This window comes from Tenrec ecaudatus, chromosome 15 (assembly GCF_050624435.1).
Source record: "Tenrec ecaudatus isolate mTenEca1 chromosome 15, mTenEca1.hap1, whole genome shotgun sequence".
Lineage (NCBI taxonomy): Eukaryota > Metazoa > Chordata > Mammalia > Afrosoricida > Tenrecidae > Tenrec > Tenrec ecaudatus.
In genome coordinates, this window is record NC_134544.1 from 100,931,222 (window position 1) to 100,953,436 (window position 22,215).

Below are 22,215 nucleotides of genomic sequence, written 5' to 3' on the forward strand. Positions count from 1 at the left end.
CAAGTCGATGTAAGGAAGACCACAATGCTCACAACTGGAACAATAGGTAACATCATGATAAATGGAGAAAAGGTTAAAGTCTTATTTGGATTCACAATTAGTGCTCATGGAACAACAGTCAAGAAATCAAAACATGTATCGCTTTAGATAAATCTGCTGCACAAGACCTTTTTAGAGTATTACAGAGAAGTGCTGTTCCTTTGAGGACTAAGGTGCTCCTGACCCAAGCCATTCCCCATTGCATCATATGCTTGTGAAACTTGGATATTGACTAAGGAAAACTAAGAATCAATGCATTTGAATTGTGGTGCTGAAGAGGAACACTGTAACTATCGTCGACTGCTAAAAGGACAAACAGATCTGTATTGGAAGACGTAAGACCAGAGCACTCCTTAGAAGTAAGGATGGCAAGACTTCATCCTACATACTTTGGAAATATTGTCAGGAGAGACCAGTCCCTGGAGAAGGCATTGTGTTTGATAAAGCTGAGGAGTGGCAAAAATAGGAAGCTTTATTTTGTTTTCCTTTAAAAAAACATCATTTTATTGGAGGCTCTTACAGCTCTTACAACATTCGATACATCAGTTGTATCAAGCATATTTGTACATATGTTGCCATCATCTTTTCCAAGACCTCTTCTACTTGAGTCCTTGGTATAATTTTCTCTTTTTTTCCCTCCCTTCTCCATCCTCCCTTCCTCATGAATCATTTATCAATCATTTTTGTTATTATTTTGTATCGTACAATGTCCTTTGTGTCTCTTCACCCACATTTCTGTTATTCGTCCCCTTAGGAGGGGGTGCTATATATCCAACCTTGTGATGAGTTCCCCCTTTTCCCGCTGTCCCGGGCCATTCCCCTACTCTCATGATGTAGCTACTCCCACTACTGTTCCTGAGGGGTTTATCTGTCCTTAATTCCATGTGCCCAGAGCTCTTATCTGTACCAACGTGTGTTCTCTGGTCTAGTCAGATTTGTAAGGTAGAACTGGGTCATGGTAGTCCAGGGGGAGGAAGCATTAAGGAACTAGAGGAATGCTGTGTGATTCATCTGTGATATACTACACCTGGAACCATTCCTTCCTTATAACCCTTCTGTGGGGAGATATGCAATTGATATCCAATTGTCTACAGATGGGCTTTGGGTCTCCACTCCAACCCCTCTTGTTTGCATCGATATAGTTGTTTGTTTTAATCTTTTGATACCTGATACCTGTTCTCATTGACATCTCGTGATCACACAGGGTAGTGTGCTTCTTCCATGTAGGCTTATTTGCTTCCCTGCTAGATGGCTGTTTGTTTGACTTTAAGCTTTTAAGACCCCAAATGTTGTATCTTTTGATAGCTGGGCACCATTCACTATCTCCACCACATTTGCTTATACACCCATTTTGTCTTCAGCAATCGTGTTGGGAAGGTGAGTATCAGAGTACCAGGTTATCAGAACAAAGTGTTCTTGTGTTAAGGGAGGCCTTGAGTAGAGACCCAAAGTCTGTCTGATATCTTAATATTTAACATATAAATACATGTACATTGGTCTCTATCCCTTTCATTAAACATTAATATATTTACATATATACATGCCTATAGTGATACTTCTGTAAATAGCTTTTGCGTCCAATTTCTTTCCTCTACTTCCTCTCACCTTCCTCCTATCCCACAATCATGCTCACCCACCATTTGACTCTTGGTAATTCCTCTCGGATACATTGCACTTGCCAGGCATTATACACCCTCCTGTTCCCTGATCTGTGAGTTTGTTGGCTCCCCATTCCCCCTCTCCACCACTTCCTCTGCCCTGTCCCCCAACACAGCTCCCACTGCTGGTTACATTGTTTTCTCTTTGGGATTGTTCATCCTGCTTATTTTATATAGAGACATAGGGCAAAAGAAAAGCAAAAATAAACAAAGCAAAACAAATACTTACCTGGCAGGGGAGATACCATGATCACGAAGGTGGTTTTCCCAGGACGAGGTTTATTCATCCATTGCATTCCGGATGTGCTGACCTCTGCGATTTCCCCAAATGTGGGAAAATAGACTGCATCATTTGTGGTAGTGGGGGACTGCAGATCAGGTCTGATGAGGTGCCAAGCCCTGTCCCCCAAGTCAGAAGTCTATTTTCAGGATTCCTTGGGGACTTGGTTACTTTGCTGCCCTGTTGCACTTCCTTTTATTTCACCCCGCGGTGTCTGGGGCAAACTGGGCACACTTTCTGCACAGTGTCTCCAGTGCTGTCCCCAGTAGCACTAGGGTTCAGCGAAGGAATCCCATGTCTCCTGGTGGGGCCAGCCACACGGTCCTCTGTGTGGATTGGCTGCTCCAAGCAGGGATGTCGTCCCCAGGGTTTGGTGGGCCATGATGAGATTCTCACTCTCACTCTCACTCTTGCTTGTTCTCTCCCTCATAGTTTGGGTCTGGACCTCATCGTGTGGGTCTGGACAGATCAGCAAAGAGCAAGGTTCTTGAGAAGATTGATTGACACAATGGCTCCATCAGTGGGCTCAACCCTGGCAATAATTATGACGACGGCACGGGACCGGGCAGTGTTTGGTTCAATTGTACATTGACTATGGGCCGGAAGCAATTCGATGACACCTAACAACACAGAGCAGATCATGAATCCTGTGTCCTAAGACATCACTGGGTGGGTTTAAACCACCAACCTTTCAGACATGTGTGTACACTTCATCATTTGCATCATGTAGAAACCTCAGTGGCCCTGAGTCTGATTATAAAATCTATCCTTGAGCTTTATCAAAACTCTGGTGCTGGGGGCTCCTGTCCGGGTCTTTTTCCCTCCATAAGGCACAGGCGCTTTTACTGCAGGTGAGAATATTTCCTACTTTTACAATACCACTTTTGAATTTGGAAACACCAGGGAAGACTACAAAACCAGTAAATAAAAATGGAGAGATTATCTAGGAAACAGTGAGACAGAGCAGAATCCCCAAACTGAAACCATCTACAACTGCTCCTTGGCCTGATCCTGCGCTCTTCGGGTCCTGAGCTCCCCCTGGAGTCCAGTCTCTTCCCTGCAGAGGAGGTTTGTGTCTGGGCTCTCACTGACTTCCAACATTGTGTCTCTTACATTAATGCATGATCATTTCCTCGACATTCATGCTCTTTCTAATCATCTGCAGAAAGAGAGTGTTCTTAGAGTTGTCTCTGGAGATGGTGAATTGACGCTTTGCTCAGTCTGTGTATAATGTAGTCCCACCAGAATAACTAATGTATACAACCCACTGCAGGCCCTTCACTGGAGCCTGATGGGATCAATGCATTTCACAACTATTGAAGGTGAATCCAGACGCTGCACAGGAGAGTCTCCGAGACACCCCACCACCACCACGACTTTCTCAGATCGCCCCCAGATGGTGCTCACACTGGACACCTACAAACACAGAAACACCACGATTAGAGGACACATACACAAACAAATGTACTCGATATTAAACACACGCAGCAAGGGTCTACAATGATTACCATGTAAAATGGACAAAGATTGGTGCAAAAGTAGTTTTGTGTATTTGTATTATTAATAGTTATGATATGTATTGATTGAATTTTATATCCTGGATGGCTGTATTGGACTGAACAAAAAATGAAAGCACAACAGAACTGTGGGATTCAACCGAAGAGAACCTTGTGGGCTATTTGTAGCAACAACCACCTGTATTGTGTCGAAATCAAACTGACGTTAATGACCTCATTTTGCATCTAATGGAATTAGAGAAAGATGAGTGTGCCACCGCCCAGGTTTACAGGGGAAGGGGTAGGGGTGCCAGGAAATAATTAATATAAGATCTCAAGTAAATGAAATAGAATGAACACCATCAGTAAGTCAATTAAACAAAAACTGACTCTTTGAGAAGATGACCTCGAGTGATAAATATCCAGTTTTCATGATCATGACAGAAGAAAGAGGATGCAATTCTACATGCTTTCTGAACAACCTCATGCCCACAGCTGTATATATCACAAAAATGGAGGGATTTCGTGAATGGCAAGAAAACCAATAATGTTCCTATGCAAGAAACAAACGATGGCGCCGGTCACCATCATCATGGGTATCTACATCTTAAGAGGGACGAGAGGCTTTTTGCTGGATCTAACTTGGCAACCTTTGCTTCTTTGGACTTAAGCCAATGGCCTGCCATCTGACCTGCCCATTTTGGACTCATTTTCCTGTCTAGTCACAAACCTGACCTGCCAACCTGCCATTCACCCTTCTCCGCAGCCTGTGGTGTTCCTGCCCATCCTGGGTTCGTTAGCCCCTGAAGTGTAACTTCATGTAATTTAGTGGCAGTGTAATTTAGAGTCAGAAAGGGGAACTATGATTTTGGTTTGTGATCATTAAGACTCCTTTAACCTGTGAACACATTTTTTAGAGTACTGACTGCATAGCAGAGTGGGTGAGTTTGATCATAAGCATTAGATAGATATTTTATTTATTTGTTTAAAAGATAATTTGACTGGGGGGCTTTTACAGCTCTTATACCATTCCATATATCAATTGCATCAAGCATATTTGTACATATGTTGCCATCATCATTTCCAAAACATTTTCTTCTTGAACTCTTGGTATTAGCTCTTCTTTTTCCCCTCCCTCTCCCACCATCCCATCCTCTTGAATTCTTGATCAATTATATATTGCTTTTATTATTTTATATCTTACACTGTCTCTTGTCTCCCTTCACCAACATTTCTGTTATGTATCTCCTTCGGGGGTTGGGGAGAGCTATACAGCCAACCTTGTGATGGGTTCTTCCTTTCTCTCCCTCCCTCCTCCCCAACCATTCCCCTCTCCTCATATTGCTACTCCCATTACTGTTCCTAAGGGGTTTATCTGTCCTGAATTCCCTGTGTCAAGAGCTCTTATCTGTACCAATGTGTGTTCTCCAGTTTAGCTAGATTTGTTAGGTAGAACTGGGGTCATAAAAATTTAAAAAAAAAAAAGAGGGACAAGAGAGGATTCATTGTGAGCTCTCACACCACAAAGGTTGGTGTGTGTAATGTAAAGCTTATAGAGTGAAAACTACTTACAAACTCATATATAACAATAAAGTACATGTCTCAGAGCTCTGTTTTCCCTTGAGAGTGCTTGTGCTTCTCTGAGTCTGAGGGAGAACTCTTGCCCATATTCTCTACTCATCTGCTTCTAAATATCAGAGGACATGAAAATGCAGCTCTCTGCCACTGATAAACCAGTCAGAGCCCCTGATGTGGGAGATCTCAGAGGACAGTCCCAGTTTCTGGGGTCTCTGGTGTTACCATTTCTGCCCAGAAGCTAGTCCACAAGACTCATAATGAATTTTACACCAAACGTGGCATTCATTCTGGCCATTTTACATGGTAATTGTTGTACACCCTGCTGCTGTGTGTATAATTGTGAGTGCATTTGTTTGTATGTGTGCCATCTAATCACGGTGCCTCTGTGTTTGCAGGTGTCCAATGTGAGGTGAAGCTAGTGGAGTCCGGGGGTGACCCAAGAAAGCCTGGGGGGTGGTCTTCATGAAGTATTCAGTGATTTCTTCATGAAAGCGAGAATCGAGCAGGGCCATGTTTTAAGAACTAACTATTCTTGGATTGGGGCAAGAACTAAGTAGGAGCCCAAAATCCATATGCTAGCCCAGGGGTCCTCAAACGTTTTAAACAGAGGGCCAGTTCAAGGTCCCTCAGACCCGTTGGAGAGCTGGACTATAGTTTAAAAAAAAAACAAAAACAACTATGAACAAATTCCTATGCACACTGCACATATCTTATTTTGAAGTAAAACAAATGGGGCAAAAACACCCGGTGGGCTGGATAAATGTCCTGGGCGGGCTGCATGTGGCCCACGGGCCGTAGTTTGAGGATGTCTGTCAGCTAGCCCATGGGTTTAATAACTCTGATTTACTTTTGCGGTCATGTTATGATAAAACCAAAACCCCAAACAAACAAAAACACACAAAGAGCAGAAAGAAACAAAAAAGCAAAGAAACAAAAGAGAAAATCATTGTCAATCTTCCTCTAGGGTATAAGGCAATTGCACTGATAAAATTCAGCAATTTATTCAATGACAGATGTTTTCCCCCAATCTATGGGCCCTCATTTTGCTCTCCTGATAAAATCATTTTTTAAATTAAAAAATAATTTTTGTTATTGTATTTGCAATACATAATTTTGTTGAATACTGCCAAAAATGTTACAAACTTTTAATCCTCATTGTATACATTAATGAAATGAATTTCAGAGCAGTTAAGTATCTTGCATGTGCTTACATAACTTATAAATAGCGTGTATGAGATTGAAAACTAATGCATTCTGATTCTAAAAATTATTCTAACTTCCAAGTCTACATAACTAAGCTGTCAAGGCAATTCTGGCGAAGTTTCTTTCTTTATTTATTTTTTATAAATTATTTTATTGTTCTTACAGCCCTTCTAACTGTAAGAACAGTTGATGTATGGAATGTCAGAAGAGTTCTTACAGCTCTTCTAACATTCCATACATCAATTGTATCAAACATATTTGTGCATATGTTGCCATGGTTTCCAAAACATTTTCTACTAAAGCTCTTCTTATAAAACCCTCTTTTTCCCCCTCTCTCCCTCTTTGATCAAATATATATATCTCCTTTGATCAATTATATATATATATCCTTTGATCAAGTATATATATATATATATATATATATATATATATATATATATATATATATATATACATACAATTTTTTTAGTAAGCCTTGTAAGTTCATGGCCTCAAAAAATTAGTTTATGACTCAGAATTGTTCCTCTCCATGGAAATCTTTAGTAAAAGGCAAAAGATTTATACGATCTGAAGAGAAACCAGAGTATGCTCAATTATATTTTGTTATTGTTAATTTGTATCTTACACTGTCCGTTGTCTCCCTTCACCCACATTTCTGTTATCATCCCCTTTGGAGGTGGGGCGGCTATATATCCAGCCATATGATAGGTCCCCCGTTTTTTACCCTTCCCCCTACCTGATCATCCACCTAGCCTCATTACATCACTACTCTCATTATTGTTCCTGAGGGGTTTATCTTTCCTGAAGTCCATGTGTCGAGCGCTCTTAGCTGTACCAATATGTATTCTCTGGTCTATCCAGATTTGTAAGGTAGAACTGGGTTACGGCCTTGCGGGTAGGGAGCGAGTATTCAAGAACTAGATGAATGATGTGTGATTTGTCGGTGCTATACTGCACCTGGGTTGAATCATCCCTTCCTTATACTACTTCTGAGGGTGTGGGTGGTATCCAATTATCTACAGATGGGATTTGGGTTCCACTCCAACCCCCCTCTCTCAAATCAATATAATTGTTTGTTTTGGATCTTTTGAGACCTGATGGCTGATCCCATCAACACCTCATGATCACACAGGCTGGTGTGTTTCTTCCATGTGGGCTCATTTGCTTCCCTGTTAGATGACTGCTTGTTTGACTTGAAGCCTTTAAGACTACAGACGTTATATGTTTTGATAGCTGGGTACCATCCGCTCTCTTCACCACATTTGCTTATGCACCCATTTTGTCTTCAGCAATTGTGTCGGGAAGGTGAGTATCAAAGAGAGCCAGGTAATCAGAACAAAGTGTTCTTGGGTTAAGGGAGGCCGTGAGCGAGGCCCAAATTCCATCTGCTATCTTACACCTTTTCATATAAATATATGTTCATTGGCTTCTATCCCTTTCATTATAAATTAATATATTTACATATCTATAGACCCATAGCTATACCTCTATAAATAGCTTTTGACTCCTATTTCTTCCCTCTATTTCCTTTCACCTTCCTTCTATCCCACTATCATACTCACCTTCCATTTGGCTCTCAGTATTTCCTCTTGGATACATTGCTCTTCATAAAACCCTACTCGGGATTATACACCCTCCTCACCATCAATTTTAGATCTCTTGTTTTTCCCTTTGTCTATGAGTTTGTTGGCTCCCCACTCTCTCCCCCCCCCATCTTCTTCCATGTCCCCCCTGAACTGCCGGTCCTGTAGTTTCTCTTTGGAATTGCTCATCCTGCCTATCTTATATAGACAGACAGAGGGTGGAAGAAAAACCAAAACATAATAAAACAAAAACAAAGCAACAACAAAAAATAATAGATAGTTCCAGGTCTGTCTGCTGACCCTAATGTATTTTTTCCGATCAAGTCTGAAGAGGTGACAAGCCCTGTACCCCAGGCCAGAAGTCTATTTTCAGGATTCTTTGATGACTTGGTTATTTTGTTCCCCTTACTGTCCAGGTACACTCCCTTTGCCTCTCACCCCACTGTGCATGGGGCATATCAGGTACACTTTCCTGCACAATGTCTCCAGTGCTGTCCCCTGTACTGTTATGGGTCAGTGATAAAATGTCTTGTCTTGTGGTGGGGCAGGCCCTACGGTGCTCTCTATGCTCTGAGCATGATGTCGTCCCTGGGGCTTGATGTGTCATGATGAAGTTCTTTCTCTCTCTCTCCCCCTTAGTTCGGTCCTGTGTGGTCTGGACAGAGCCACCTCTCTCCCCAGGCTATATCTTCAGTGTTGTCCTCTGTATTGCCTTCTGGGGAGACGGTCAACATAGATCGACTTGGGTTGTTCTTACAGCTCTTATAACAATCCATACATCAATTGTATCAAGCACATTTGTACATACATTGCCATCATTATTTACTAAACATTTACTTTTTATGGACACCTTAATATCACTTCCTCTTTTTTCTCTCCCTCCCCCAACACCCGCGTGACTCTTTGATAAATTATGTATTATTATTTTCTTATCTTACACCGACCATGTCTCACTTCCCACAGTTTCTGTTGTTTGTCCTAGAGGGGGTGTGTGTGGTTTATGTGTCAATCATTGTAATCAGTTCCCTCTTCTTCCCCTCCTCTTCCCACCCTCCCACCACCCTCCTGGTATCGCCACTCCCATTCCTTTTCTTGGATTCCGTGTTCATGGGCTCTCATCTCTTATATGTACCTGTGCACATGCTCTGGTCTAGCCCGCAGTGAAAGGAAGGACTGGAGTCATGATAGTGGGGAAAGAGGAAGCATCAAGGAACCAGAGGGATATTGTGTGTTTCATTGGTGCTATTTTGATCTGTGGTTGACTCATCCCTTTCCTTGTGACCCTTCTGAATAGATGTCCTATTGTCTACAGATGGATTTTGTGTCTCTGCTCTGACCAACCTGGCATTCTGTGATGCTCACACTCCCAGCACAATTGCTGAACACAAAATGGGCACATAAGCAAGGGTGGTGAAGAAATCGGATAGTGCCAGGCTATCAGAAGATATAGCATCTGGGGTCCTAATGACTTGAAGTTAAACAAGCAGCACTCTAGCAGAGAAGCAACTAACCCACATGGAAGAACACCATCTGTGCTATCATGAGGTGTCCACAGGATCAGTTGACAGGCAATAGAAAACCCCAAACAAATAAAAAACCATATTGTTGAGAATGAGGGGTCACGTTTATGATATCATTTAAAATACCATGGCTTGGGTCAGGTACACCATATTCCTCAAGGTAATATTTTTATTATTAATATTTTAAAGATATATTTTGAAGCAGATTCACCAAACGCAATATGTCATTAAGTTCGGTTTGAGTTGATTTAGTTTAGTCTAGTCTAATTTGATTTAGTTTAATTTAGGACCCAATTGCAGTAAAATCCTGAAGAACTTCATTTTTTACTATTTTAAGTGGGTAAATACATAGAACACTTAAAATGCTTATGTAGGAGATGTTTGTTTCATTTTCCTCATTAACTTTGTTCATTAAATCATTTATTATAGTGGTATCAATTCAGGGATATTAATTGTATCCTTTACATTTAAAAAAATTATTTTATTGGGGCTCATATAACTCATCGCAATCCATACATACATCAATTGTGTAAAACACACTTATACATTCGTTGCCTTCATCATTCTCAAAATTTGCCTTCTGCTTCGGTTCCTGGAAGCCGATTTTCCTTTTTATCCCAACCCCTTTCCTCCCCACTCACCCCTCCTGTATCCTTTATATTTTTATACAATTCTAAGTTATATATTTTATTGTTCATAGTTGTCCAGATTTTTGATGTATTGAGAACATTTTCATTTCATATTAGGCATTTCCAGTTATGTCTTTTACAATGACACTCTGCAATTTTTCAATGATGTATAATGATTTCATAACTTGGGGACACATACCCATGGTAATGACCTTTATAAAACAGAAAACATTGCTGTGTGCACTTTATTTTGCTTTTAGATTTACAGTCGTTGATCACCTGAAAGTTACTTATGTTAGTATGCTGCCCTGTACCACCCTCAGAGTTGTTCTATTCATTTCAGTAGGAACATTTTTAATAGAGTTTTGCTTTCCATCTTGAAATGCCCTAATTATTTTGTAATGTATACAATTATATTAACTCTGTTGTAAAGTTTTATCTTATATTTGAAATAAAAATGTCATATTTCCAACCTGGCAATAACAAGTAGAAGAATTTAACTGCTGTTAACTTACATACATTACCTATTGAGCACCAATTCTCAAGAGTCTTGGCAAAGAGTGCATTGGGAGGAATGGTTGAGGAGTTGAAGCAGGCCTGAACTCAGTCTTCCAGATATCAGCATTTTGGGATGCTAGTTTAGCGGTTGATTTTCCTTCTTCCCTCTTTTCATAGATTCCCTGGTTGAGTAGTGGTTATGCATTGGGCTGCTAGCTGCAAGTTCAGCAGTACAAAACCACCAGCTATTCCATGAAGACAGATGAGGATTTCTACTCCTTTAGAGAGTTACAGTATCTGAAACACTCAAGGACAGTTCTTCCCTGTCCTATAGGGTCACTTTCACTTGGCATCTATGCAATGTCACTGAGTTGAGTTTGGTATATTTCAACTTATGGATAAAAGCACTTTATAATTACTGTGCATAGTTTATGTAGCTTTATTTTTAAATGATTTGAGGAGAATGGCAGCTTGATTATATTATAAAATTATATTCGCTGTTGTGAAAAAGCTGCCAGATTGTTCTAATGTGACGGTAACATTTGGTAGTTTCTGGCACTCTACATCCTCACCAGTCTTTCATGGTATCAGTCTGTCTTTTGAAGCAGAAGCACAATAGTAAACTTGCGTTACTAATTTATTGACCATTTAACTTGCAATTCTTAATGATAGTTGATGGACCACGACATTCCACATGCTTGCTTGCTAACTTTGAAGACATCAGATCAGATCTCCCCATTTCATCAATTTTGTAATTCGGATTTTAGCTAATTATGTAGTGTCTTTCTTTGAAAATCATTCAGAATGTGGCACTCCTCAACAGCTCATCATCTTCTATTCCTGGATGACATTCACGGAGTATAGAGCCCAGCCACTTTAGTAAACTATTTAATCACTGATGCTCAAAGAGGGTCTTCTATTTAAATATAAAAACAAAATCATTTAAATGAAATATTCCCGATATAGTTGCACACTCAGGATAAAATATAGGCCCCATGTGCTGAAGCGAGATCTTTGCTTTAACCCTGGCATAACTCCCATCTTGCAGCCTTAGGCAGCATGAGAGAGTATATGTGGGAGTATATATGAGTACAGTCTCAGAAGCTGATGTCTTACCCAGCAATAAAGATTGGCAAGGAGGCACTGCATTGGCCAGCATTAGACCTTCTCTTTGATGCCAATGTTTTCATCCCAAAGTCATGAAATAACCAAGTAGTTGTCATTTTAAGCTGCAAAGAACTATGCCTGATTTCTCTACAACAGTAGAAAACTGGATAATTTTGATAGCCCTTTCATTGGGCCCCTATTTTTCTACAATTTCCAAGTTCCAAAAATTGGAAAGTTCTGTGGGTATATTGATTAAATTACTGACCATGATTTGGAGCAGTGGGAAAAAACAAAAACAACATATGGATTATAGAGCCCAAGCAACGCTTCTTCAATGTGGAAGGAAACTGCCAGCATATACGGGTACTTTGTAGCACACGTGATAAAAACGTTATTTACAAAGGGTTACTGTGGGAGTTATATAATCATTTGTCAAGTTGATGATTAAGAATGTAGGGGTGGAGTCTAGCCTGTCAATCAGATCATAGCCAATGCGGCTTCTGTGTGGGCATGGCCTTCTCATGAGAATTCTGGGAAATCCAGTATTTCATCCTTGGAGGCAGGAAAGACTCTTTCTCACTACTTCACAGCTTGGGAGACACCGCAGCTGAGAGGACAAATTGACCCATCCCGTGCCGCCCTGGGTGCTGGGGAAGCCATTCTGAGACCCCTGCCAGAGCTGTTTCCAATGACACTGGATGCAAAGACTTGCTACCCACGGGCCTGTGATCTTCTAAATTCGGCATCATTGCATGTGTTTCGTGAGTATGAAGAGGACTTTATAGATTGCTGTTGGACATATAGGCTAATATCAGACTTATGGACTTGATCTGGGCTGGGCTGGGCCATTTTCTCAATGTTCAATTGCTCTTGTATATAAATCTACTTCTTATACACACAGAGATGAAAGTGACCTGGACTGAAAAAAAGAAAAGAAAGAAAGTGACCTGGACTAATGAGCAGAGATGCACATAGTCAGAATCTTAAATTGTTCAGACACCCACCAACACCAGATGCCATGAGATGGCAGGCAGTCTGCTGCAGTGACTGGGATCAAGTGATTACATTCCAGCCTACATGAGAGAAAATACTCAATTCCGTGATCTCCAACTGACAACTGGGAAACTGTCCTGTGCTTGAATCTCGGGATATTGACTAAACCTCTGGGTTTTTGTTTTTTACCAAATCATTACTTATTCCCCTCAGCAGAATCTGCTCAAGAGAAGCCATGTGAGTTCCACTCTTTAATTGTATTTCAACCTTTAAAAAATTAGAATACATTAGAGATTATACAGTGGTTAGAAGTAAGGAGGAAAATGGATGAGGTCAACCCTCGGTCTGGAACTTTTTGCAGACATTGATATGAGGGATAAAAACGAAGTGGAAATCTGAATGGGAAATAAACTTTAAAATAGCACGTTCAAAGATAGTGCCACTGCTTGCACTGTCAAAAGTATGGATAATTTTCCAAAATGGATGAATCTGTAAGCTTGGTTAATTAATTCAAGGTGAGATCTCTGAGCAGTTATTCAGTGGCCATGCATAACTCGACAGACTGAGCAGGAATGTTCAGGCTTCAGAAGCACCCATTTCACCTGGGGAAAGGCCACTTCAGTGGCCATGACAAGCCCTAAATGTGGAGGTAACATTCTACCCTTGGTCTGGGAAAGCCAGCACATCTTCAGGCAGTGCTGTAGCTCCTCTGGAAAAGCAGAGTTGTGGTCAAAGACGCTGTTGCTCTGTGTTCTTCTGTGCCTGGTGACAGTTCCCCAAGGTGAGGGTCTCAGATAGCAAAGCTGGTTTATGGGGCCTGTGGTGAGTGCATGTGACTGACAGGAACTTCTCTCTTTATTTCTAGGTGTACTGTCCCAGGTGCTGCTTCAGGAGTCTTTTCCAGGTCTGGTCAAGCACAGTCTATTGTTCTCCCTCACCTGTATGGTCTCTGGTTACTCCATCACCAGTAGCTACTGCTGGAGCTGGCCCCTGGGGAAGGGTCTGCAGTGGTGGGGCCACATATGCTATGGTGGTGATACATAGTATCACTCATCCTTCTGAAGTCCACTCTCTAATCTCCAAAGACAATTACAAGAACCAGTTCTCCCTTTAGCTGAGTTCCCTGACTGTACATGACACAGTCCTGTGTTATGTGCAAGGTACACATTGTGGGGACTCAATGTGAGCCCAGACACAAACCTCCCCTGAAAGAGCAGCAGGAGGCACTAAAGACCCAAAACATCACAGGTCCCTGCCCTAGAAAGGCACAGAAGAGCAATCAGGAGGATTTCCTGTTGGAGTCTGCATGTTCTCTAACTGGCTCTCAGCATCTCCAGCGACAGATTTCACTTTTCATTTCTTCCCTACATTTTCTAATCATCACTGCTAACTTGAAAGGAGGAACTAGTAAACTAGTAAACTCTGCTTGCAGTAGAAATATATACATGACTCTGACCCTTCATTATTTTCCTAAATGACCCATTTTTTTTGACAAGCAGATTATCATGATCATTCTCATCCTACCTGTCACGTAAAAACTGTTGACAATGAATGGAAACACAGGCACATAGACACTCATGAGTGCAATGCATGGTTTAAAATTCCTTGAGCTCCAAGGATATAGAGTATTTATATTCCAAATGTGTTGTGAAGGCACTATTTGTTTTTTTAGCATTAATTTTGGACTGGTATGTTAGATTAGGTGTTTTTCTTTTCTTAAAAATCATTTTATTGGGGGGCTTGTACAACTCTTATCACAATCCATACATCCATCTATTGTCTCAAGCACATTTTTATATTTGTTGCCATCATTTTCAAAATATTTTCTTTCTACCTGAGCCCTGGGTAGCAGCTTCTCATTTTCCTCCTCTCATTCCCCCACCCCACTCCATCATGAACCCTTAATAATTTATAAATTATTATTACTTTGTCATGTCTTACTCTGACTGATGTATCCCTTTACTCACTTTTCTCTTGTCGGCCCCCTAGGAGGGGTTATAGGTAGACCATTGTGATCGGTACCCCATTTCCCCGCACCTTCACCTTCCCCTCTTGGTATAGCTACTCTCAATATTGATCCTGTGGGATTTATCTGTCCTGGATTCTCTGTGTTTCCAGCTCTTACCTGTACCCGTGTACATGCTATGGTCAAGCCAGATTTGTAAGGTAGATTTGGGGTCATGATAATGGGGGGCAGGAGAGGAAAGTTGTATGTTTCATCGGTGCTATACTCCACCCTGACTGGCTTGTCTGCTCCCAGCGACCCTTCTGTAAGGGGTTGTCCAGTTGCCTTCAGATGGGCTTTGGGTCTTCACTTTGCACTCCCCGACAGTCACAATGATATGATATTTGTTCTTTGATGCCTGATACCTGATCCCTTTGACACCTTGTGATCACACAGACTGGTGTGCTTCTTCCATGTGGACTTTGTTGCTTCTCATCTAGATGGTCACTTGCTTATCTTCAGGCCTTTAAGATCCCAGATGCTATATCTCTTGATAGCCAGGCAATATCTGCTCTCTTCTCAACATTTGCTTATACACCCAGTTTGTCTTCAGAAATCATGTTGGGAAGGTGAGCATCATGAAATGCCAATTTAATAGAACAAAGTGTTCTTGCATTGAGGGAGTACTTGAGTAGAGCCCCAATGTCCATCTGCTACCTTAATACTAAACCTATAAATATACATACATAGATCTATTTCCCCATCATCATAAATATATTTACATATGTACATGCCGGTATTTAGACCTCTAGAAATGACCTTTGCCTCCTAGCCCTTTCTTCTATTTCCTTTTACTTTCCTCTTGTCCCACTATCATGCTCAGCCTTCATTTGGGTTTCAGTAATTCCTCTTGGTTACATTGCTCTTGATCAAGCCCTACATCCTCATTGCCATAGATTTTAGATAACTTCTTGTTCCTTTGTCCCTGGCTTTGATAACACCCATTTTTTATGCCCTGTCTCCCTATGTCCCTCCCCTGGAATCATCATTCCTGTTGTTCTCCTCCAGATTAGATGGTTTTCATTAATAAGTATAATTCAGTGCCATTTCACTTATGGGTAATGTTTGTTTAATCAACACTACATACACAAACTTTTGTATCTTATTTCTTCTTACGTAAACTTCTGGTAGTTTTTTACCTTGCAGCATTGCATTTAATTTGAACTATAAATTTACTAGTAAACATTTATTTAATACCCTTTAAAAAATTAAATGTATTAGGACAAAATTAACATAAGCACGTTCTTTTTATCTGTATCTCCCACCCATCAGTCAGTTCTAGTACTGTTATGAAAACACTCCTTTGTTTGTTCATTTTCTGGTGACTTGAATACTGCTTTGGTTCTGGAAGCTATAATATGGTTCACTGTTGGAGAAATTTAATGGCTTTCCTTTAGTAAGACAGTCTAGGAAGAACTCATGATGATTTCTCTTCAAAAATTAGCTAATGGAAACTTTACGGGTAGCAATAGAACATTATCCAGTATGCTGCTGGAAGTTGAGCCACCAGTTCAGAATATTTTCAAAATATAACATGGAAAGTGCTGCTTCATCAAGGTAAGGTTACCCTTAGTGACATGGATGGAGAAAGGGTTTCAGGACTTTCATTGCTGATGCTATAGCACTAAAGTGAGAAGCTATAGTATAAATGACAACATTATGGGCATTCCGTAGACGTAGAGAAATACCAGAAAGAATGACCCACTCTGGGACATCAAGGTGAGTTGGCACAAAGAATTCCACAGAGACAATGTGGTAAATTCTGCATTATTGAGCAGTGATAGAAGTCTTCAGAACTTGTGAGGAGTCATTTAAGGTACAGCCATTCACCTGTCTCTTCCCCCAAACAAATTAGAGTCGAGATGACCACAGACTAAATCCAGTGGAATAGCGTGGATACACTGAATCCAATGAAATAATGCACCACACATAAATCAGCCTACAAAATCCTGAGGCCAGAAGAAGAAGATGCTATCTGGCTACCATTATCGACCTACCTAAAAGGGGTCATGAGAAATAAACAAACAAACAAATAAATAAAAGGGGTAAAGGTTCAAACTTCACATTAGGGATGGGTTAACTAAATGTTTGCAGGCTAATAAAATGTTTGCAGGCCAATTATAGCAGGCTAACTTTTAAGATAATAATTTTGTATCTCCCACAAATAAGGTCATAAATATAAAAATGGCCCTTCGAAAGATACAACAAAAACATTTCCCTACCCTTACCTTAGGAGGCCTGGATAAAGTGGTGAAATATGTAGAACACCATTTTAAAAAGACAAGGCTTACTGGTTGGAGAGAGACTAGTGGAATCCGTGAGAGATTAGACCTCAGTAAGCCTTCAGGCTTGGGACATATCTCATTCCAGTTGCTCAATGTTTCACTGAACCGTAGATAGCATGGTGAGAAATAAACAAACCACTAGGGAACACACACTCAGGATGATTGACCATTTGAAAAAAAAATGGCAGCATTTATCCAAGTACAAAATACTCTGCCAGAGAAGTAGTAAAAACAAAGTAATACAAATTGGAAACCAGGGGGTAAGTGGGAGAAGTGCTATTGTATTGTGGGGATTACAATCAATGACATAAAACAACATGGGTATGGATTTTTGAGAGGAAAGCAGATTTGCTCTGTTAACATTCCTCCAAGTCAAGGTAAAAACTAAATAACACAAGATGCTAAAGAAATTAATGTCTATAAAATAAGACTGTGGAATTATGAAGTATGCCTCCAATACACTTGGAATTTCCATAAATCACTAGAATGCTGAATATTGATATCTTGGGTATGCAAAACTTTAAGTGGATGTTTAAATGGATTGATGTTTTGGGGATCCATAATTCTATGGTTTACTGTTTCTGGAATGAAAAATTGAAGAAAAAATGATCTTGTATTCATTATCCAAATCATTTCATCCTGAAATACAACGTTCAAAGTCAGTGAAAAGTTAATATCCATAGGCTGCCAAGGAAGACTAATTTAAAGTTTACTGAAGTTTAAGATGAAAAAATGAAAAAATTTAATGAACTGCTGCAGTCTCATAATTAATTAATAATTAATCACATGAAAAATCAGGAGTCATAATTAATTAGTCATAATTAATCACATGAAAAATCAGGAGGCACTATAATTTCCATGAGTGATTGAAATACAAAGTTTTTAGAAAGTTGTCACAAAGTTTCAAAAGTTGAAAAATACAGCTTTGTTGATTGGATATTAGGGATTGCATGATACATAGAATTCTTCATGACAAGTAATTTATTAATCACAAGCCTTACTTTTAAATACTCCACCACATGGATATGCAAACAATCAGAGATCTACTAGATCAAATATGAGTATGTTGTGTTTCCTGAAGGATCGTTTAACTAGCATACCCTCCCGGACAGAAACGCTGAGGAGACAGCTCTCACACCATGGACTGGATCTTGAGAATCCTCTTCCTGGTGGTGGCAGCTACCGGGAAAGAAGTCACCGGTCTCAGGGAGGAGGAAGTGGTTGTAGCTACTCTAGATTGATTTTGTCCACCTGTCTTCACTCAACAGGCAGTGACTCTGAGGTCCAGCTGGTCCAATCTGGTGCTGAAGTGAAGAAGCGGGATGCTTCAGTGAAGATCTCCTGCAAAAATTCTGGATACTCACCAGTTACCTTATTGACTGGGTGAAGCAGACCCCTGGACACAGGTTTGAGTGGATGGGAGAGATCTACACTAGTAATGGTGGAACAAGATACCCACCAAAGTTCCAGAGCAGAGTCACCATGACCAGGGAAACATCCATAAGCACAGCCTGCATGGAGCTGAAAGGTCTGAGTTCTGAGGACACACCATGTATTACTGTATGAGGGGCACTCAGTGAGATAACCCAGTGAGACAGCTGTGCTGGGCTCACAGAAGATAGTCAACCAAGGTACAGGCTGCCAATTTTTTCAGATGGGTAATCAAGAGAACAAAAAGAAAACCAACAAACATGTATTTACTTAAATTGTTTGAGACAGTGCCCAATGCATGTTCCCCAAAATCAAAATTTAGGGAGGCAGGAGAGGGATGAAGGTCCCTTACTGATTTATTTATTTTCCCATTGGGTAGAAGAGCCTAGCATCCAGTTGGAGCCAGTGAGCTTGGTAGCAAAGCAGATTCTGTATGCAAGGGTTTATTCCAAATAAAATGTATATGCATATGTTTGGTCAATCAGTGGATTGCTGCAAACAAGTTCTCTAAGCAATACAGTTGTCTTAGTTTCCTTAGAGAGTCTTTAAAAAAGAAAGAAAGAATGAAAAGCACGGTCTGTGTTTTGTACTGTGTGGAAGAAAAGTATTTTGAACCGAAGGCTATTATCGCGTATTTAAGAAACTCAAGGGGACATGAAACTTTGGCTGCTCGATATAAAATAGTGGTTTTTAGATGAATTGAGCATTTTAAGGAAGGTCTTGAAGATCTCAAAGATAGACTCCAAGTAGAGGTCAGATCAGAAGTTTATGGAGAATGGTGGGACTGCTTTTATTTTTGTTTGTTTACTTATTGTTGTACAGGTTATATCTTGTGTCATTTCTGGGTGGGCATATGGTTGTCATGGGGCTAAGGATTAATCCTTCTAAGAAAACTGAAAATTGCATTGGTGAGAAAAATGTCAATGATGATTGACTTTACATCACAACATAAATCATGTCAATGCTTTGAGAGTAGTAAAGGTTATCCTAAGAAATTTTATTGTAAGAGACTCTGCCATGTTGGGTGAGCTGAAAACTGTCCAAATACCTATTATTAGGAGACTGTATAAAGAAACTCTGATACATACACACAATAGAATACCATGCATTTCTGAAAAACAGGGATGGCATTATGAAATACCACATGATGTGAAGGGACTTGGAAATCATTATGCTGCATGCAGTTAGTTGATCACAAAAGGACAAATATAGTATGTGTCCACTAATGTTTGATGAACACCAAGATGAAGGAAGGCTTTTACCCTCAGGGTGTGCAATAGTCTGAGCTGGTCTCCCAAGCAACAAGATAGAGAGCCTGCCAAGTGCTCATGGGACATAAATCACCTGCTTTATGTGTACGTGTTACAAACCTCTCTGACAGAGGACATTTCATCTCAACTGGGGTCAGATTTTCAAGCAGGGGCTAGAAGATCATTCAATTGCTGCCATACAACATTGTGCTAAGGTCACTCAAAATCAGTAGACACATCTACAATACTGGATTGAGACTATACTTGTGTAGTCTTGGGATCCAATCCCAGTAGCCACAAAGTCAAGGGAATAGAAAGCAATATTGGCTAAATGTGTGTTAGAAACATCTGCAACTTAAATGGTCTTGAATAGAAATTATATGACTTTGGCTACAAAGGATTATCTTCCCAAGCGACTGCTGGCATTGGAGCCTCTGCTCATTTGGTTAACTTTGCCGTGGTTCTCAACATGTGGATCATGACCTCTTTGGGGAATCGAACGACCCTTTCACAGGGGTCACTTAAGACCATCAGAAAACACGTTATGATTTACATTATGATTCATAACAGTAGCAAACTTACAGTGATGATGTAGCAACAAAATAATTTTATGGTTGGGGTCAGTGACATCATGAAGAACTGTATTAAAGGTCGTGGCATTAGGAAGGTTGTGAACCACTGCTTTACAGGAGCACATCGAGTAGTGGGAATTTCTTTAAATAAAAAATACTATGGAACAAAAGGTCCTGTTCCAGGCTATTCTGTTCCAACAGCAGTACATGGCGTTATAACAGCGTGGGGGAAAGACCATGAAAAAGATGCATTAAAAATCATAGTAACGCAGTTTTCATTAGTGCCTGTATTTGCAGTCGGCCATAGCTATGACATTTTTAATGCATGTCAGAAAATATGGGGTGAAGATTTGAGACATGTAATAATATCAAGAAGTACAGAATTGCCACTAATAATCAGAACTGACTCTGGAAATCCTTTGACACTGTATTTAAGTTTGGTCCATGTTATAGAGAATTCAAAGGGTTACAAGTTACTGCCACCTTACCTAAGAGTTATTTAAGAGAATGGAATAGATATTAATACCTTATAAGCAAATTGTATAAGGGGTGAAAGGAAAAAAGGGGAGTGTTGAAAATATTCCCTTTGTTTCTGGTGGAACTTTGCTACAGAAGTTAACAAGAAATCTCTTAAAATATTCCTTCAAGTGTAGTTATGTGGTAGCTTATGTATTTAAATCCATAGTTCTATTGGATCAAACATAATTGTACAATTGCTGCCATCATCAACTGTGATACCTTCATATCAGCTCCCCCTATCCACTCCCATCCCAACCCTGCAACCCCCAGAACCCTCAATATATATGTATATTTTGCTGTAACTTCCACCATCCCATGCATCCTATCACCTGAAATTCTGATGTTTGTTCCCTTTGAGTGGTGTTATACAGTCACCATTGCTGTTAGTTTCTCCCTCCCCCACCTCCCCACTTCCCCCGAAAAGACCTGCATGGGACTTCAATGAACCAGAAGGTAGGGAGAGGCTCCGAATTTACCGCCAGGTTCTCATGCCTGATTTCTGAGTGGCAGCAAAAAAGCCGCCCAATTTGACCAAGGTGGGTAATGTAAGGCAAGGTCCCCAGGAAAGTCCAGCTGCATTCTTAGAACGCATCATGGAAGCTTTTAGGCTGTATACCCCATAAACCTGACATCAGAGGAAAGTAGGGCTGCAGTAATAATGGCTTTTATTAATCAAGCTGCACCAGATGTCAAAAGAAAGTAGAAAGGCTGGGGAAAAAATTTTAAGGATTTGTCGGAGGTGGCAGTGAAGGTCTATAACAATAGAGAAACCTCAGAAGAGAGGAAAGAAAGACAGCGGATGGAAGATCGAAGGTTCCAGGCAGGAGAAACCAGTAAGATTACAAGGGAAATTGCCCAAGTATTAGTGGCAGCTACTGCAAGTGAAGAGGGAGAACAGGGAATGCGTTAATAGAAATGGGAGGCCTAGACTAGGAAAAGATCAGTGCAGTTACTGCGAGGAAAGAGGGCACTGGGCCAGAGATTGTCTCAAAAAAGAGCTTTTGAAAGGAATGATATGGTGCTGGCATTGCCAGGAGGATGGACACGGGTTTGACAGGTGCCCCAATCTTCATAAGCCAGCATGTCCCCTATTTTTAGGCAGGGGGAAAAAGGCAGGACCTAGAATGAGGAGGTTGGTGTTCAGAATCCCTCCCCGAGCTTAGGGTACCATGATTGGATGGATCGGAAACTGGTTGATTTCTTGGTTGACACAGAGGCAAAGCACTCGGTCCCCACCCACGACAATGAAAAACTGTCGTCTCGTACCAGCTGGGTGCAAGGTGTCACAGAGACCAACTGGTACCGATGGACTTCTACGTGCAAAATGGACCTCAGTGTGGGTCAAGTAAGTCACTCGTTCATGCTCATCCCAAAGTGCCCGACACCCCTGCTAGGAAGAGATATTTTAACCAAGTTAAATGCCCAAATATACTTTAAAATGAACAAGTCTGCTTGGCAGACTAAAAAAGACACTTTTAACTACTCCACACCACCAACCAGGATGAATATCAGTACTCACAGTAAAAAGAAAGATTCATAACTGCTAAAATAAAAGAAATAAAGAATAAG

General features: G+C 40.6%; 1 non-coding gene and 2 pseudogenes across 1 annotated transcript; 2 read left to right on the forward strand and 1 right to left on the reverse strand.

Annotated features, from left to right (window-relative positions):
- LOC142427645 (nicotinamide phosphoribosyltransferase pseudogene) overlaps positions 1-20,832 on the forward strand; it is a 32,043-nt pseudogene extending 11,211 nt beyond the window's left edge.
- LOC142428225 (U1 spliceosomal RNA) lies at positions 1,919-2,106 on the forward strand (annotated as a pseudogene).
- On the reverse strand, positions 6,726-6,841 carry LOC142428297 (U5 spliceosomal RNA). The gene has a single exon (XR_012780221.1). It is a non-coding gene; the product is annotated as a U5 spliceosomal RNA (small nuclear RNA).
- Positions 20,833-22,215: the final 1,383 nt, after the last annotated feature.